Below are 17,676 nucleotides of genomic sequence, written 5' to 3'. Positions count from 1 at the left end.
TTTTTTTTTTTCTTTTTTCTTTTTTCTTTTTAGTTCTTTATATGTTCGAGATAGAAGTCCTTTGTCTGAGGGGCAATTGGATAAATTTTTTTGCCCAGTTTGGGGGTTTTCTTTTTACCCTGCTGGTGATTTCTTTAGATGTGCAAAAACTTTTCAATATATGAGATCTCAGTTATTGATTCTTTGAAGAATTTCCTGTGCAGTTTGGTTTTTGTTCATGAACTCTGCCTACCCCATGTCTTCAAGATTTCTACCTACTTTCTCTCCCAGTAGATTTAATATTTATGTTTTAATATTTAGACCTTTAAGGTATTTTTACTTTAATTTGGTACATGGTGATAGACACAGGTCTAGTTTCCGTCTTTGGCATGTGGCAAGCCAGTTTTTCCAGCACCATTTATTAAAGAGGATGTCTTTCTTCCAGTGAACTTGTTTGACCCCTTTGTCAAAGAGTGTGTTTGTCATTGTGACTACATTTTCTAGTCTGTTTCATTAATCCTCAGGTCTGTTTTGGGGTTGTTTTTTTTTTTTGCCAATACCAGGCTGATTTTATAACAGTAGCTTTGTAGAATAATTTCAAGTCAGGGATTGTGATTCCACCTGCCTTGCCTTTCTTACTCAGGATTGCTTTTGCTGTTCTGAGTCTCTTCTGGTTCCAGATGAATTTTAGGAATGTTTTCTCTAGATCTGTGAGGTATACTAATGGTATTTTAATTGGGATTGCATTGAATCTATACAACAATTTTGGGAGTATGGCCATTTTCACAGTGTTGGGCCTTCCTATCCATGAGCAAGTAATACCTTTCTATTTTCTGAGATCCTCTTCAATCTCTTTTCTTCAAAGTACTGTAGTTTTCACTGTATAGATCTTTTACTTGTTTTGTTAAATTGAGTCCTAAATATTTCAATTTCTTGGATGATAAAAGGTATGGTTTCCATAATTTCTGTCTGTGGTGAAAGGTATGGCTTCCTTAATTTCTTTCTCAGTGTGTTTGTTGTTTGTATATAGGAATGCTATTGATTTTTGAGTGTTGATTTGTATCCAGCTATACTACTGAATTTATTAATTCTAAGAGTCTTTTAGTGGAGATTTTGGGGTCTTCCATGTAGAGTATCATGTCATCTGCAAATAATGATAATTTCACTTCTTTCTTTCCTGTCTTTATTCCTTTTATTTCTCTGTCTTGTCTAATTGCTCTGGCTAATGCTTCCAGAACTATGTTGAACAGGAGTGGTGACCGTGGACATCTTTGTCTTGTTACTGGTTTTAAAGTGAAAGCTTTCAGTTTTTGTCCACTTAGTATGATGTTGGCTGTTGGTTTGGCACAGATGGTTTTGATCGGATTAAGGTAAAGACCATCTATTTCTATTTTCTGTAGGGTTTTTATCATGAATGAATGAGTGTTGGACTTTGTCAGAAGCTTTTTCTGCATCTGTTAAGATGATCATGTGGTTTTTGTCTTTGACTCTATTGATATGGTGTATTACATTTATTGATTTGCATATATTGAACTGTCCCTGCATTCCTAGGATGAATCCCACTTGGTCATGGCATATGACTTTCTTGATGATTTGCTGCATTCTGTTTGCTAGTATTTCATTGAGTATCTTTGCGTCTATGTTCCTTAGGGAGATTGGTTACAGTTGATATGTATTGACTTATCTTTTTCATGTTACTTTCCTGCTGTTGGTCTGTCTTTCTCCTCCTGTTTAATTGCTTGTCCTGCCTGGTGGCTTCTTTCTGTTGTGGTTCTTGTGGTGGTGGTCTTCTTTTTCTCTAATATATCCTTCAGAGCATTCTGAAGAGCTGCTTTGTTGGTCATGAATTCAGTTGTTCTATGTCGTGGAAGTATCTTATTTTTCCATTGATTTTTGAAGGATATCATTCTGGGTTGAAGATTATTTTCTTTTAGAACTTGAGATACTTCACTCCAGGCTCTCCTTGATCAGAAGTGTGCTGTGATTCTTATGGGCTTTCCTTTATAAAGGATTTGTTTTTTTTCTCTACCTGCTTTTAATATTTTGTTCTGCTGAATTTTTGGAATCTTGATTGTTATATGCCTTGTTGTAGATTTATTTTGGTCATGGATACTTGAGGTTCTATATGCTTCATTAATTTTTATGTTTGTAAAGTTTTCCACCACCATTTTTATGAAGAGATTTTTTAATGGCTTTTGCACTGTCTCCAGCTTTTTCAAGGACTCCAATCTTATGTTGTTCTTTGCTTCATCTTGTACCTATTGGATTGCTTTTTTGTGGTTCTTTTTTTCTTTTTGACTTACCAAGCAGCAAACCCATTGTGTTTGGCTAGAGCTTCATTTAGTTCTGCATTTGTGAAGAAGCTCTATGTTCCACATCTTTTCTACTTTCCCCCAATTTGGAGCCCACAGAGTCTTAATGGTCATAAGATGCCCCTGCCCCCGTTTCAGGAAGAACTGCTGCAGAAGTGTATATTTCTACCTATGTGTCATTAGTAAGTTGAGTGTTGAAATCTTGTCTTGCCTTGTAGCATGTTTTGTGAATTTTTGCTGAAAGCTGGACATGGTACATACAGTAATAGGGACTAAGGCTTTTAGTATGCAGTGTCATCTTAACCTGGTGAGGAGCTGGGCTATGTTTAATGTTTCTATAGCTGTGTCAAAGAACAGAGCAGTTTTCTCTAGATTTTGGTTTCTGTGTTTTTCGTCTGTGCTATGGTCTTTGTGTTTCCTCGAGAACTCTTTCTTACAGAGAGCGTGTCTTGCAGGTCTCTCCATTGCAAATTTCTGCTCTGTACTGAAGTTGGCTTGATATGATGTAAAATTTTGGAGAGGGGCAGGGTTCTATACTCACAATCAAAGTTCAGGCTGCTTTGTTGTACCTGTCTCTGGGTTGTGGCCTTCAGAAGCATTTCTTACCCTTTTTGTCCTCTTTACCTGGTGTCACAATGCAAACCGGGGTTCAAGCTGATTGCTTTTCCTCAGGTCAGATAAGACTCTGGTAGTTTCCCTTGAGGGAAGGTCTTAGTTGATAAGAAAAGATACTCTTGAATCTATTTTAAAGTGTTCACTTCCTTTCTAGGTGTGTTCCACAAGACTTTGTCCCTTCCTCCTGCCCAAAGCAAGAATGAATTTTTCTCTGATCTTCATGGTGAGAGCATGGTGAGGTTCCTGGAGGTGCAACTCCAGAAGACCAGGGGAACTTCTCCTGAGGGGAAGACTGGGCCCATAGGAGTTCTAACTCCCCAGCTCGTCCCCACTAGCCTCTCGTAATTTGTCAGTTACCATTTCAGTGTTCTTAGTGCAGATGCTCATGAATTCTCTGTGGCATTGCATTCTGATGAACTCACCATCAGTTGAAAATACGGCAAATAAAAAATACTTTTAACACACCCAACCCACTGAACATTATACTTTAGCCTAGCCTTCCCTAAATGTGTCCAGAACACTTATTCTAGTCTACAATTGGGCATCATAACAGAGAATCATACCACATATTGCTAGCTTTGGAAAAGATCAACATTCAAAATTCTGTTGAACGCGTATTTCATTCACACCAGCGTAAAGTAAAAAAAAAAAACTGTAAGTGGAAACATCACAAATCATGGACCACCCATTTTTGTTACAATAACTCTTGCTTCTAATAAGCTGATACTCTGTATAATAAACCATCTCTTCAGTGTCTTAAGTGGTGGTGTTCCCTGTGACTCCAGTTTCCTAACAGATCTAAGAGTTGTTGATGTTCAGTTTGTTGGGCTTTCTTCTTGTAAGAGCAGGAGTGACAACATCCACACTCTACATATTGGAGCACAGTTAGGGAAACCACATAATCTCACAAAATGGTAATGTTTTAGTCCACTTCAGCCTCTTTAACAAAATACTGGATAATTTGTGAAAAACAAAAATAGAAATTACTTCTCACAGTTCTAGAGACTAGAAAGTCCAAGACCAAGGCACCAACAGATTCTGTATCTGCTGAAAGTTCACTCTTGCTGTGTCCTCACTGGTGGAAGGGCCAGGGAGCTCCCTTCTGCCTCTTTCATAAGGGCAGCAATTTTATTCATGAGAGCTCCTGCCTTGTCTTCCCAAAGACCTCACCTCTTAATACCATTATAATGGTGTTGTGGCTAGTGTTTAGATGTCCCCCCAGGGCCTCATGCAGTCATGAGAGGGCTGCTTTTCAGGAGGGGCTGACTCTAGTGTGTGTGGCCCAGGATCAATGGTGTGTGGTGACTAAATCAGTCTACTTACTGGTTTGGCATGGTTCTGGATCGGGTAAAGGGTGTGAGTGCTCGGGCAGCAGCCTACATGAAATACAAGGAACAGAAAGAGGGCTGACGTGCTCTCACTTGCCTGCTTGCTGTGGACTGCTTCTCCTCTGTGATGCCCCTCTGCCATTATGACCCTGCCTTGGAGGAGCTGACTATGGACTGAGACCTCTGAAACTGTAAGCCAAATAAACCTTCCCTCCTTTAACTTTGGGTGTCTGGTATTTTTGTCTCAGCAATGAGAAGAGGACCTAAGACAAATGCTGATTAGGTTTCAACATAGATTTTGGAGGGAAGGAACCAGATGTATGAGAAGCAAGCAGGTTGTATCTCTAAACTTGTCTGGTTTTTACAAACTTGAGTCTTATCATCTCAGTGATAGTACACAGAAAAGAAATGTTGCCACCAAAATTATGGTACTTAATTTTGGTTGCATTTTTTTAAATTTTGTTTTTTAATACCGGACCTGAGCCAGTACAAATACTGGGCCTAATGGCTAAGCCAACTGAATCAGAATTTTTAGACATTAGACCTAGATGTGTTGTTCTCCACAACCAACTTCCCATGTGCAGCTAGAGTTGAGAGGCACACCAGAGAGTAGTCATTCTCACACTTTAGTGTGTATCTCAAAATCACCTGAAAGACTAGCCAAAATTCAGATTATACCAAGAATTTCTGACCCAGTGGGACTTGAGCCTAAGAATGTTCACTGCTAACAAGTCACCAGATGATGCTGATGTTGCTGGCATGGGACCACACTTTTTGAACCACTGCCATAGAAGACCCTAAGAAGGGGTCACAGTAGTATTTGACATTTGTCATCTGCTTATTTCTTTCGGAAAATGAGATACCACAGCTCCCTATATTTCCTGCCAGTTCCCTGATGGATTGGTTCAGAATGCTTACTCTGGACTCCTCTTTTAATTTAGGTATATTAAATTTTCCTGTCTTTCAGAGTTCTGTCTATGGTCAGCTTCTTTTTAAATACTACATAACCTTCCTCCTGGGTGTTATTATATAGTCCTATATTGTTGATTCTACCAAATACTGATTGTTCATAAACTATTACTTTAGTTTGATTTATCTCCCAAGCTTCATATGTGCATATTCAATTGACATATCCACTAAGATGTTCCCCAAGAACCCACCTTCTTCATGTTTAAAAATGAAATGGGTGTGGTGGCACACACCTGTAATCCTAGAATGTGGGAGGCTGAGGCAGGAGGATCACCATGAGGTCTAGGCCAGCCTGGGATGGTGAGATCATGTCTCAGTGAACAAAACAAAACCAAATTTTAAAAAATGGATGTGTTTTTGCCCCAGTGTTCCCTTTCTTTGTGAATGGCACTAATATATTTTTCAAGCCAGAAACCTTCATGTCAATCTTGATATTTCTTCCTTACCCCTACCTCTAGTTAATCCAATGTCTGTGAGTACTATTTTATGAATATCTCTCAATTCCATTTATTTCATTTATGACCATGCCACTGTCTACTTCATATCACTTCTGATAGAAAGGTTCAGTGAGATGGTCTGATTTTGTAAAATCTGAACCTCTGACAGCTTGCTCCTTATTAGGCTCTGTCAGTAGTGGGTGTGGGTTTCTATGAGGAGCATGGAAGACTGGAAGGCTGGTGTAACAAAACAGATTTTGTGGCTTATAAACAAGAAAAATATGTTATCACAGTTCAATAGCTAAGAAATCCACAGTCAAGGTGCCAGACTATTCAGTTTTTGGTGAGGGCCCACCTTCTGATTCACTGATGTCAACTTTTCACCATGTCCTACATAGTGGATGTAGAGGTTCTACAAGGGTATTGGTCCCTCATGACCTAATCACGTGCCATGGACCCCACCTCCTAACACCATCACATGGGAGACTAGGTTTCAGCATATGAATTTGGGGGTGGGAATGCACAACATTCAGACCATAGCAGTGGTTCCTTTTTTGCTAAATTTTCTTTATCCAAACAACTGGAATTGTTTCTGTTTTCTGATCACACTCCAACTGAAACAAGTCATTTCACTAAAATCACTATAAAATATAACAGAGAAAGTACTTCTTTGGATCCCTTCTGTGAAACTGTAGCAGTGCAGTAGAAAAAAAAAAGACCTTCTGCATACTTTCTCAAGGGAAGCTGTGCAGCTATACACTGTAAACCAGTTGGCATCCGAGGACACGGCAACAGTGTCCACTATAGTGATTTTAGTGAAATGACTTGTTTCAATTGGCGTGTGATCAGAAAACAGAAACAGTTCCAGTTGTTTGAATAAAGAGAATTTAGCAAAAAAGGACCCACTGCTATGGTCTGAATGTTGTGCCTTCCCACCCCATGCACACAAAATGTAGTGGTGCTCATTTGGGCCTGGCTGGCCCGGCTGTGCTCACTGATATGCTGATAACCAAGGGGGCACATGGAGCAAAAGGGGGTTGAAGTCATACATGATGATGAATACCCTTATGGGCATCTTGGTGAAAAGTGACCAGATTTGTCAGCAAATCCACATGAGACAACCTTTGGGAACTCCCAGGAACACCTTGGGCAGGTTCACAGAGTTGGGATGACGTATTAGTTCATATAGTGTTTTGGTTTTGGATTTGTTGGTACTGGAAATTGAATCCAGGGCCTTTACACTGAGCTACATTCCCAGACCTTTTTAATTAATTTTTTTTTTTAAATTTTGAGAGAAGGTCTCACTAAATCACTATAATTCCCAGCCAGGCCTGAACCCAGTTTGCTGAGATTACAGGAACCCACAACCACACCCACCTAGCCACATAAGTTTTTAATTTTAGAATTAAAAGTCATAGAATTTAAAATAGAAGCTATTAAATGTCATCTCTTGTTGTTGTCTGTATATGTTTGCCATCTGAATATCCTTATTTGAAGATCCATTAATCCCATTCCTTAATCTGTTCACAAATTAGCTAGGGCTCAGTTATCTTAGTTTAGAACTCTGATCTGCATAGAAGCCAGTGTAGAGGAAAAGCAAAGACCTGGAGTTCCCAAGACAATCATGGGAGTTCTGTCGTCAGGGCTCTTGGGTGAGTGGGGAGCAGGCCAGATTGAATGTTTATCTTTCTTCTGTCCCTTCCCTAACCCCTTTCTTCTTCAAAATGCTGCAGTCTCATTAGGGGGAGTGGATGCTCAGAGTGTGACGAGGAGAAGTGGTGTTTGCAGCTATGCTTTCTTTGTTTCTCCTTTATGAAGGCCCTTTTTATATTTGTATTTTTTAAATAATTGGTTTGATTCTTGTTTGTAGTTACCAACTTTGGAAGTGATTGGGTGTATGACTATCTCCCTATCAACTATTAACCCCCAAGTTTCCAAACCGCACATTGAGATGTTCTGGGCACCACAGAAAACTCACAGAGGCACTGTAAGATACCTTAAATTCTCAAGAAAAGGGTGACATTTGGGGCACACTGCACAAGCTACTATTATTAAGTTGTTTGAACCTAACTACTCAATAGAAGAAACAAAAAAGACATGTTTGATGTTTCTTTTGACTCAAGGGCACCATAAATTATTGAGGCACAAAGGGCACTTTTTTATTTTCAGATAAAAGAATGAAAACATATTAACAAACACACATTTAGAAAATAACAAAAAAAAATATAAACAATGCAGAATTTCAGACAAGGTGATAGGAAATTAGCGATGGTTGTTGTAGTACATATTGATATCTTCAAATTGGTTACTCAGATAAACAAATATAGACATGTAAGATTGGTCAAACACTTAAACATTAACTGTTCCACAAAGGGCACTTTGAACAGAGGATGTTTGGAAGCCTCTGTATAACCTCTTTCCCAATAACTGTTATGGCCCTGTGGGGATCCAGTTAGGTATGGGACAGTGAACTTATGCCTAGATTCAGATGATACATAAGCTTAAATTAATCAGTGCAGCCTATCTTTCTGGTCATGTTAAGAAGTTAACTAATTAGGAGGTGAACTGATGAATCAAGATACAAAAATGTGATCCGATTCATCCAAATCTAAAACTCAAGCCTCTTCCTTGGAATGCTGGAATAAGTTTACTCAAACAATGTCTCTCTCCTTTTTTCTGTCTTCTTCCTGAAAAAGCATGCAGTTCCTGGAGCTATTGACAGCGTCTTTTGACCAAAATGAGAACTAGCCTTTCAATGAAATTGGCCCTGCAGAAAACAGAAAGATGGAAAGAAACTGCAGCTACTGGATCCAGCCCTGCATGAAGCCTTATACCTATTTTCATTTAAGTATATTCCTGTAAATACTATTGCTTGAGTAAGTTTATAGCCCTTTCAAATTTTTTATTCATAGGAGTTCTTTTTATATTATGGGTCTGAGACAGGTATAGTGTTGCAGATATCTTTACATTTTTTTTGCCTGATCCCATTAACTAAGAGCTCCAATTGAAGGTTAAACAGAAATAATGATAATGGACATCCTTGTCCCAATCCCAATCTCAGAGAGTTTTCAGCAATTCACCATTTGATGTAATGCTGGCCATAATGTTTCTGTTCTGCTTTTGTTAGTACTCAGTCATCAAATTAATGAAATTCTCACTTATTCTTAATTGCTTCATGATTGAGTATTGAATTTTATCAGATGCTGTTGTGGTTTGGGGTTTTGCAAGGTGAACAATGTAATACAGGACCTATTTTACAAGATTATTTATAATAGTCACCCAAAGAATCATATACAAAAGAGAGTGCAGGAAATCTACCCACACACTAAAGACCAAAGAATGCAGCCGAGGGCCTGCATCTCATGATAATGTTGTGAGTGAGTCCAACTGAAGACCTAGAGCCGTAACAATGCCTCCCACAAGTCCCATTGGAGGCTTACAGCCCATGGCAATGCCTCATGCAGGCCTGTTTCCATGGATCTGCGCTGGGAAAGGTAAAAAGTCAGTGGTGAAACTAGAAAGTCTGTGCCAGTGGTATGAAGGATCTGTGCTGGTAAACTGAGGAATATGAACTGGAGCTGAAAGCTACACTCCAAGTAAGAGCTGGAGCTTCCCCGAAAATATCACAGCTATCCTCAGCACCAGTGAGGTCCCGAGCTCCTCTGATGATGAAGAAAGCCATGTTCCCACCAGGAAAGCCAGTGCAGCAAGCTTCTCCAGGAGACTGAGCAGTGCACCATCTTGGAGCCAAGAAGCGATGTTCAAAGTGAGGACCAGAGCTCCCCAAAGAGAACCATAGCCATTCTCAGTGACAACAAGGTCCCAAACTCCTTCAACAATGAGAATAATTGAGTTCTTCAGGAAAGCCAGCATGACAAACTTCTCCAGGAAAACCAAGAGCTCCCTACAGCTGCTTAACAGCTTCCAACAGCTTCTTCAGTTCTGCCTCTTATGTTGGAGGCAACAGGTGGGCCTCTCACACCCAGCACCACACTGGTTCAATTCAGCTGCATGTTACAAGTTGACCAACAATTGTCAATCCACCGCAGATGCTTTTCCTGTTTGTACTGAAATGACCACATCATTCTCTCTCTCTTTTTTTCTATTGAAGTAAATTACAGTTAATGTCCTTTTTATTCCTAATGTTTTGTGTGTGGTCTCATCGTTATGATCTGTCTTGATAGGTTTTTATTTTATTTAATCGATTTCTACACTTGTATGTACTTGTTATTTCCATCCTTTACTTTTCTTAGGCTTGATACATTTTTTTCTAGCTTTTTAAAATTTTAGCTTACACCTGGTTTTTTAGTGTTTTTTTCTCATAAGTACATTTAAGGACATAGTTTCCCACTGAACGAGATTTTAGCTGCATCCCACAAGTTTTTATAAGTGTTGTCCTAATTATAATTCAGTTAAAATGTTTATATTTCTTTTGTAATTTTTCTATGAATTATTTCATGGTATATTTTTGTTGTTATTATTTGTTTCCAGACAGTTGGGATTAGTATCAATTTCTAGCACTAAAAAGTGCTTTAAATGATTTAAGTCTTTTCTTACTTGTTGAGACATATTTTATGACCAAAAATATGATTGGGTTTTATAAATGTTTTATGTACATTTGAAAAGAATGTGGACTTCCTTCTTTCTGATAGGTTAATTAGACCAAGTTTGTTAATTGTGTTGTCTAGATTTTCTATAATCTTACTGAAAGCTATTTGCCTATGTGTATTTAAATCTTGTATAATTATAATTCGGGCAATTTCTTTTCTTTAGTTCTATGAATTCTGATTTATATATTTTGAATCTGTCTTTGTGTGCATACAGACTTTGAATTTTTATATTTCCTTGTAGACTGACCTGTATCATTATGAAAAGTCCCCCTCTTTATCTCTTATAATGTTTCTTATCTTAAAGATGTGGTATAACTAAAGCAGCTATTTTTTCATACTTTTACCTTCAATCTATGTCCTTACTTTTAAAAATATCTTTTGTAAGTCAAACACAATTGAATATTTTGTTTTGTTTTTTTTTTCCTGATCTAATATTCTAGTCTTTTACTTATATTATTTAGTTCATTTACATTTATTTGTAATTACTGACATCATTGGATTTAAATCTTTCTTGTATTTTTATTTGACCCATGTCTATTATCTTTTTTCTTTCTCTTTTCTTGTATTAATCAACTTTTAAAATTATTTTGTTTCATCTATTAATTGGTTTTTCATTCTTTAACTATTCTTTAGTAACTTCCCTTGAGATTTTAATTTACATTCTCGACTTATTACAGTGTAAGACACATTAGTACTTCTAATGTTTCCCAGATAATGCTAGGACTTAATAAATTTTAAAATTTTATTTATTCTCTTCTTTTAATTTTCATGTGCATTTCTGTGACATTTCATCATCACTATGATCATCATCATTTTGCATGGTTAATAATTATTTTGTTCTAAAATATTTATCCTTTCTATTAATCTTCAAGACATTTTGATGTTTTCATCTTATAATAATTTTCTTTCTCCCTGAAGAACTCATATATTTCTTTATCTGATCTTCTACTGACAATAATTTATCTCAGTATCAATTTTTGTTTTCCTGAAGTGTTTATATCATTTTATTTTTGAAGGACTTCTGGGGGCCTCAATTCTCTGATCAGTTATTATCTATAAGCACTTATGTCATGCTGTTACTTTTTGTTTTCTGTTATTTCTGTTGAGAAATCATCAACAACATTATCGGTCATTCAAAGGTAAAATTTTATTCTCATTACTTTTTGTTGTTGTTGCTTTAGCCAGGTTTATTTTGATGTTCCAAGAATATCCTACTCTATATTTTTTCTTAAGAATTGCAGAGCGTAGTTATTTGTGTTTTTATGCCTTTTGTCTTTTGGAAAAGTCATTTTTCTTCAAGTATTTCACCAGTGTCATACTCTGCCTTAGACTTTTTCACTATGTTCCACATGTATTTTATACTCTTATCTGTGTCTTCCATTCCTTTTTCCTTTACTTTTCAGTATTAATATTTTACATTGACCTTTCTTTCAGTTTCTTTATGGCTTTACACTCTTCTCTGTGATCTATTTTTATATTTATATGTTGAATTCTTAACTTCTTTTGATTTTTTAGTATATTTTTTCTTTTTTCTGTCTCATTGAACATATTAATTCCAATTATTTCAAAGCCTCTGTCTGTTACATTCAACCACTGAATCATATACCTTTTGATTTCTGGTCATGTGATCCTCTTCTTGGTATCATAAGTAACTTTTTTATTTAATTCTGGACATAATACATGAAAAATCATAGAGACTCTAGATTATCTCTCTATAGAGAAGTTTCAGCTTTTTCTCTCTGGTGGACAGAGTGCAAACTGAACATAGAAGCACAACTTGGGCCAGACCCTGTAAGGCTCCAATCACCTTTCTAGGGTGGAACTCTCCAAGGTCCCCATGTGGAGGCCTGGTGTGTTCACTGAATTTTCTCCTCTTTTCAAGCCCTTAATTTTGTTACTGTGATTCTAATTCCCTACACTGTTCGACTTTGGAATTCAACAACATGGATGGAACCTACCATTGTGCCAGCTCTAATCCTTCATTCAGCCTTTTTCAATCAGATCTCTGACTTTCTATCTCCAATATTGAAAGACCATATACAGCTTTGCTCATGTCCCTCTTCCTCATTAGCCCCCTATCTAAGCAATTCTCATGTTCTAAGGACCCAGACTTGTCAAATTTCTTCAGGGTAAATATAGTTGCAGATGCTCAGCTATTTCTTTTATGGTTTGTTTTTTTTCCAGAAGCTCCAGAATCTTGGCCTCCCTACTTTCTCATTGCTTGATACATTTTAATGGATGTTTTATGCATCCCTTATAGCTTTTACTGTGTTTTCTCAGTAGCTGCATTGGTGTACTCTAAGCTACTCTGTCATATTCTAGAGAACCCAGTTTTCTATGTGCTACTAAGTGAGGTCAGTTACTACTATTAACTACTGCATACTTTATGTCAGACCAAGTATACTTCCAAAGTAATTTGGAAGGAGTCTAGAAGTAATTCTTACTTAGGAAAAGATTATAATATTTTTAATGCTTATAATTCAAATAAGACCTCTGTAAAAATACTTGAAATTACAAATAACACAAAAACATTTCTATATATTATAGGAGGCAGATGCTACTCAACATACAGAAAGCATGTTATCTCTTTTCTTCCATACAGTGCTTCCTAAGTTTCAGGAAGGGGAAACATCTTAACAGTTGCAAAAAGATTTTTAAAAATCTGCTAACTCATATGGATAACCATATTTCTAACGATTAGTATGGGAACTGCAGTATGAAACTTTGCTATTCTTATTAAGGGAAAGCCAAGAAAATTAAAAATCCCTCTAAGTGAAGGCCAAAGTGCAGTGAAGATAAGCTACTGGAATATAGATGTCAAGTCTGATTTAAAAGTAATAGAAGTTAGGGCAAACTGTTTAGTATATGCACATAGACAGAAAAATATACGAGGGATTTCCAGTTGGTCAAGAAAGTTATTTGTGTAAGCATAATGGAGTCCTGTAATTCCTATCACTCCTATTCTCAACAAGCCCAAAGACACATTTCATTTATTTATCTACTTGTTCATCTGTTGATTTTGCGGTACATGCGAAGCACATACTCTATCACTGAATTGTATTTCCAGCTATCATGCATTTTATATTTAAAGTCAAGATAATGGAAGGCTCTAGAACAGTCCTGGACTTGTTAGCAGAAAAGGAAGAATTTGAAGTTAGTAAATCATGAACTTAATGTCTAGTTGCTGAGTTTTAGTCCTACAGTACAGCTCCCATCACTGACCCTCACCTGCTTCTCCCAATGAGTGATTCTCCTTTAAATTTTGGAAACCTTTGCAACTTACTTTTGTGGACTTACCCTCCCCTGGTTTCCCCACTGGTACTTAGACTTTAGCCCATACTAGACTCCATACCTTCGGGTTCTGCACACACAGATTCAACCAGCCACAGGTTGAAAATACGCAAAAGATCACTGCATCTGTACTGAACATGTACAGATTTTTCCTCTCATTGTTCCCTAAGCACTATAGTGTAACAACTATTTAAATGAGTATTTCTATTGTATTATATACTACAGAAGTTATTTAAAGTGTATGAGAGTATGTGCAAATATGCAAATAACTATGCCATTTTGTAGACTTGACTATCCAAGGATTACATTATCAGCAGGATATCCTAGAAGCAATCCCTGCAGATACTGAAGAACACTTGTACTTGCAACTCTATGAATACCCCTTTAATTTTTATGCCACCAAACCTTGTTTCGTTTGGTGTCTCTGTCCCTGGAATACATGCTATTTTGCCTAACCCCTTTGCACTTCTTTTCCCGTCTGTTTATAGTAATTCGTTTTTAGCACTCTTTCTTCTCTGTCTCTTTCTTTATTAAATATTTCGAACCTGAACAGATTTGAGCTGTTTTTCCTTTAAACTGCTGTCTCTGTCTCTTTGCTTACATCTCTCCTAGCACTTTAAGTATAATCTGTCTTGAAGAAAAATTATTATTTGCATTCATGTATTATCTCTCTTATAGATAGTCAGATCTTTGAAGACTAGAAATGTGATTTTTTTTATCCACAACTAGCCCCACCAGAGTCTTGGAAAGTCGGTAAATACTTATTCAATAAAATATAGGTGGCATGTGGCTCCCATAGGCTGTTTGCAACATGGATGTCTGTTTTCTTCCAGGCCAGCTGTTGCTCTGACTCTGTATTTCTTCAAATGTTCACCTGGAAAAAATATTTGCAAATTATACAATTTATTATAGATAACAATAAGGATTAAATAAGGAACTAAAACAAATGCCATACATATGTGCAATAGACATTTTTCAAAAGGAGACATGTAAATGGCTAACAGGTATATGAAAAAAATGCTCAACATGACTAACCATGAGGGACATGCAAACAAAACCCTCATGCCGGTTGGAGTGGCCCTTATCGAAAGACAGGAGACGGCAAGTGGGACAGTGCCGTGGAGAGAAGGGACCTGAGCCCTCCATAGTGTAGGAATGTAGGTGTGAATGCTGCCTGTGGTTTTCCTGTTTGTTTTTTAACACTAGGGACTGAACCCAGAGTCTTCATACTGAGCTACATCGCTGAACATTTTTTAATTTTACATTTTTAGACAGGGTCTTGCTAAGTCAGTAAGTTGCCCAGCCTGGGCCCAAACTTGTGATCTTCCTGCCTCTGCTCCCCAGAGTGCTGGGATTACAGACATGTGCCATCACACCCAGCTAAATCAAGAAATACTTTACTTAGCAAATATCTGTCTAAAGTCCTCATATTTTATGAAAAATCATACAAGATTGGCTCACCACCACACTCTATAAAACGACATCTATGTTTACTTTTTTGTATATTTTAGGCTAGTATTGAGTCTTCAGCACTTAGCAGATGGTTCTTAATAAATACTTGTTGAATAAACATACTTTTTCTATCATTTTATTTTCAAATTTTTGCCTTGGGAGTAGAATAAAATTAACCGAAGTGGCTGAACATCCCCCATGACAAGGAAGTGATTCGTTGTTTTAGTAAGCACCAATTCCCCACCAAAAAAAATGGCTTAGGTCTTAGGCATAACTCAACCATGTAGATTGCATGTGAAGCTAAAGCTACAATTTAAATCCCTTTTCTTGAATAAAAAATGGTTTGTGACTTGATGGGCCATTTTGATGTGAGTGAAAAGGTCACTGTAACTGGTCAGTAACCTCAGTCTCTGTGTCACAGTGGGGAATTGCTCAGATTCGTTGCATGAGATCAAGCACGTGGAACTGAAGTGTCTGCACTTCCTTGTAGGCCTGCTTGTCCTAGTACTGTCTGATGGTCTCATGGGTTCTGAGGAACTAGAATGAAGTTAGTATGACGGATAATATGTGCATCTTTGGGGGAAAATGGTATGTTAAGTTCCTCTCTGTTCCCTTCAGTTCGTTAGTGCAGTTTCCTTTCATGAGAACTAAAATACTACATGTAACTAGAATGTTTCCAATCAGGACAAAAGCACCCTGTCTTTCCCAAGTAGCCTTGTTCTCTCATTTAGGTACATATCTTCATGGATTTCTTTCCTAAGACTCCAAAGAGAAGGATAAATCCTGTTGGTAGCCAATTTTAAATCAAGTGATTTAAGTAGCAGTAAGTTAACGATTATATTTGTCTGCCTTAAATCTTTGCCTTCCTGCTACTTTAGGTTTGTGCACATGGACGGCAAGCAAAGGTCTCCGTGTTCATCTTCTTCCCCTTCCCTACTGAAAAATTGAGCTTTTTAACAGTCCCCTGGTTTTCCATGTTTCTACGTTCTTTTTTCTAACTTACTTGGCTCTTCTTTTGTTTTCCTCTCCTCTTTCTTCCTCTTTCATGAATTCTATCATTAACTTTTCAGCGAGCCTTTTGAAAATGTATTGTTTTTATTTTTATTGTAAAAGTAGTACATGAAAAATTTATTTATATATTTTGATATTAAAAAACTAAAACTCTTGTTGTTGAAAACCAGCAACACTCCCTTCCCTATCTGTCTTTATCCCCTGAAACTGACAACCTAGAAACAGCCAAGTTCAACTCTTTTAGCTGTCTCTATATTTTAAATAATACTGTTTTCTTGGTTTTCAAATTTTAGACAAGGTGTATTTGATACTGTGGAAAATGACACTGTTGGTGTCTTATCCCTCACCCTCCACACCCCATCTCCTTCTGCTCAGTTGAGTAAGTTTTCAAGTGTCAGCTAAATCAGCAATCATTGTTTTCGTTAATGAGACACTGTAAGTTTTTTGTTGCCCAATCAGGTAGTATATTTTCTTTCTTTTTTGTACAATTTTCTTCTTTCTAGAATTAATAATTGTCTTTCATGTGTTCATTTGCTTACTTGCTGTCTACCTATCTACCTAGTTGTATTTTCCCCCAGAATTTGTAACATTGCTGTCAAATAACTAAAAATAACATATAATATTCCAAAAAGCTAAATATACCAAATCCATCAGTTCCATTTTCTCATCTTTGGAGATTTCTCTCTTACAGACTTCAGTCCTCTTGCTCAAATATAAATTTGCCTTCCAGGGATATGCACAGCTGTCATTCTGGAACATTCTTTCAGTAACTCAGGAGTATTTCCCCTCTCCTGTACCTTGTTTCCTGTATCTCAAAACTTCCTCATTCCTCAGTAACTTCCTCTTTTACAGATCACATTCTGCAGGAGTTCCTGAGGAAGAGCATACAGAGGCGGTAAAATTTTTGAGGATTTGAATATTTGAATGTCATAAAATGTCCAGGTTAACCTACACCCTATCTAGGTGTAATATTTTAGATTCAAAATAAGTTAGCCTCAGTATTTCAAAGATGTTACTCCACTGTCTCCTGGTTTCCTGTTTTGCTTTCAGGAATTTTGATTTGACACCTTTTTTATGTCATCTGTTTTTTCCTTGCTTGTTTGTCCCCTTTGGAAAGATCTTAGGATCTTCACCTCTTTGGTGTTCCTAAGTATCACTGACGATGTCTCTTGGTGTGCTCCACTCATGGTCATCATTCTAGCTTCTTTCAGTAGGGAAACTCTTACCCTTTAATTTGGGGACATTTGGAAGAATTATTTGTTCTTCCCACTATTTTCTCTTTTGTCTCTAGGAATTGCAGATACTTTCAGTTTCTAGCCATATCTTTATAGAGCTGTTTTGACTAGCAGGCTCATAATTTATTATAAATGGGCTTTTTCTTTTTTTTTTTTACTATTATTATGGAGAAAGAAGCATGGGGGGGGAATAAAACTAAAGAAGCATTTATCTTACTTCTACTGTGTTTCCCTACACAAATCTTGCTTTTAAGTGAAGAAATTCTTGTTGGTTTTATTTCCTTTCATCAAAAGCTGTTAATGCTCTTACATCACAGCATTAATGATATCATGGTTGTTAATAGGGCAGGAACACGCACAGTTCTTTCCATTTCTCACATCCTATAACTATTCTGTGACTCTTTTGCTCCTTGGGCCTGGAATTAATCTGGCAAATC

General features: G+C 37.1%; 1 long non-coding RNA gene across 3 annotated transcripts in view; it reads left to right on the top strand.

Moving 5' to 3' along the window:
- The window catches only part of LOC102027437, a 51,030-nt gene that overhangs the window by 18,873 nt on the left and 14,481 nt on the right, over positions 1-17,676 (top strand). For all 3 annotated transcript variants that reach the window (XR_261394.2, XR_001234506.1, XR_001234507.1), the window contains one exon: positions 8,337-8,516. This is a non-coding gene — a long non-coding RNA (uncharacterized LOC102027437). The remainder of the gene's footprint in view (positions 1-8,336; positions 8,517-17,676) is intronic.

The sequence above is a fragment of the Chinchilla lanigera genome, unplaced genomic scaffold (assembly GCF_000276665.1).
Source record: "Chinchilla lanigera isolate Chin_1 unplaced genomic scaffold, ChiLan1.0 scaffold00028, whole genome shotgun sequence".
NCBI lineage: Eukaryota > Metazoa > Chordata > Mammalia > Rodentia > Chinchillidae > Chinchilla > Chinchilla lanigera.
The sequence above is the reverse complement of the archived record's forward strand: the minus strand, read 5'-3'. Positions and strand labels throughout refer to the sequence as shown.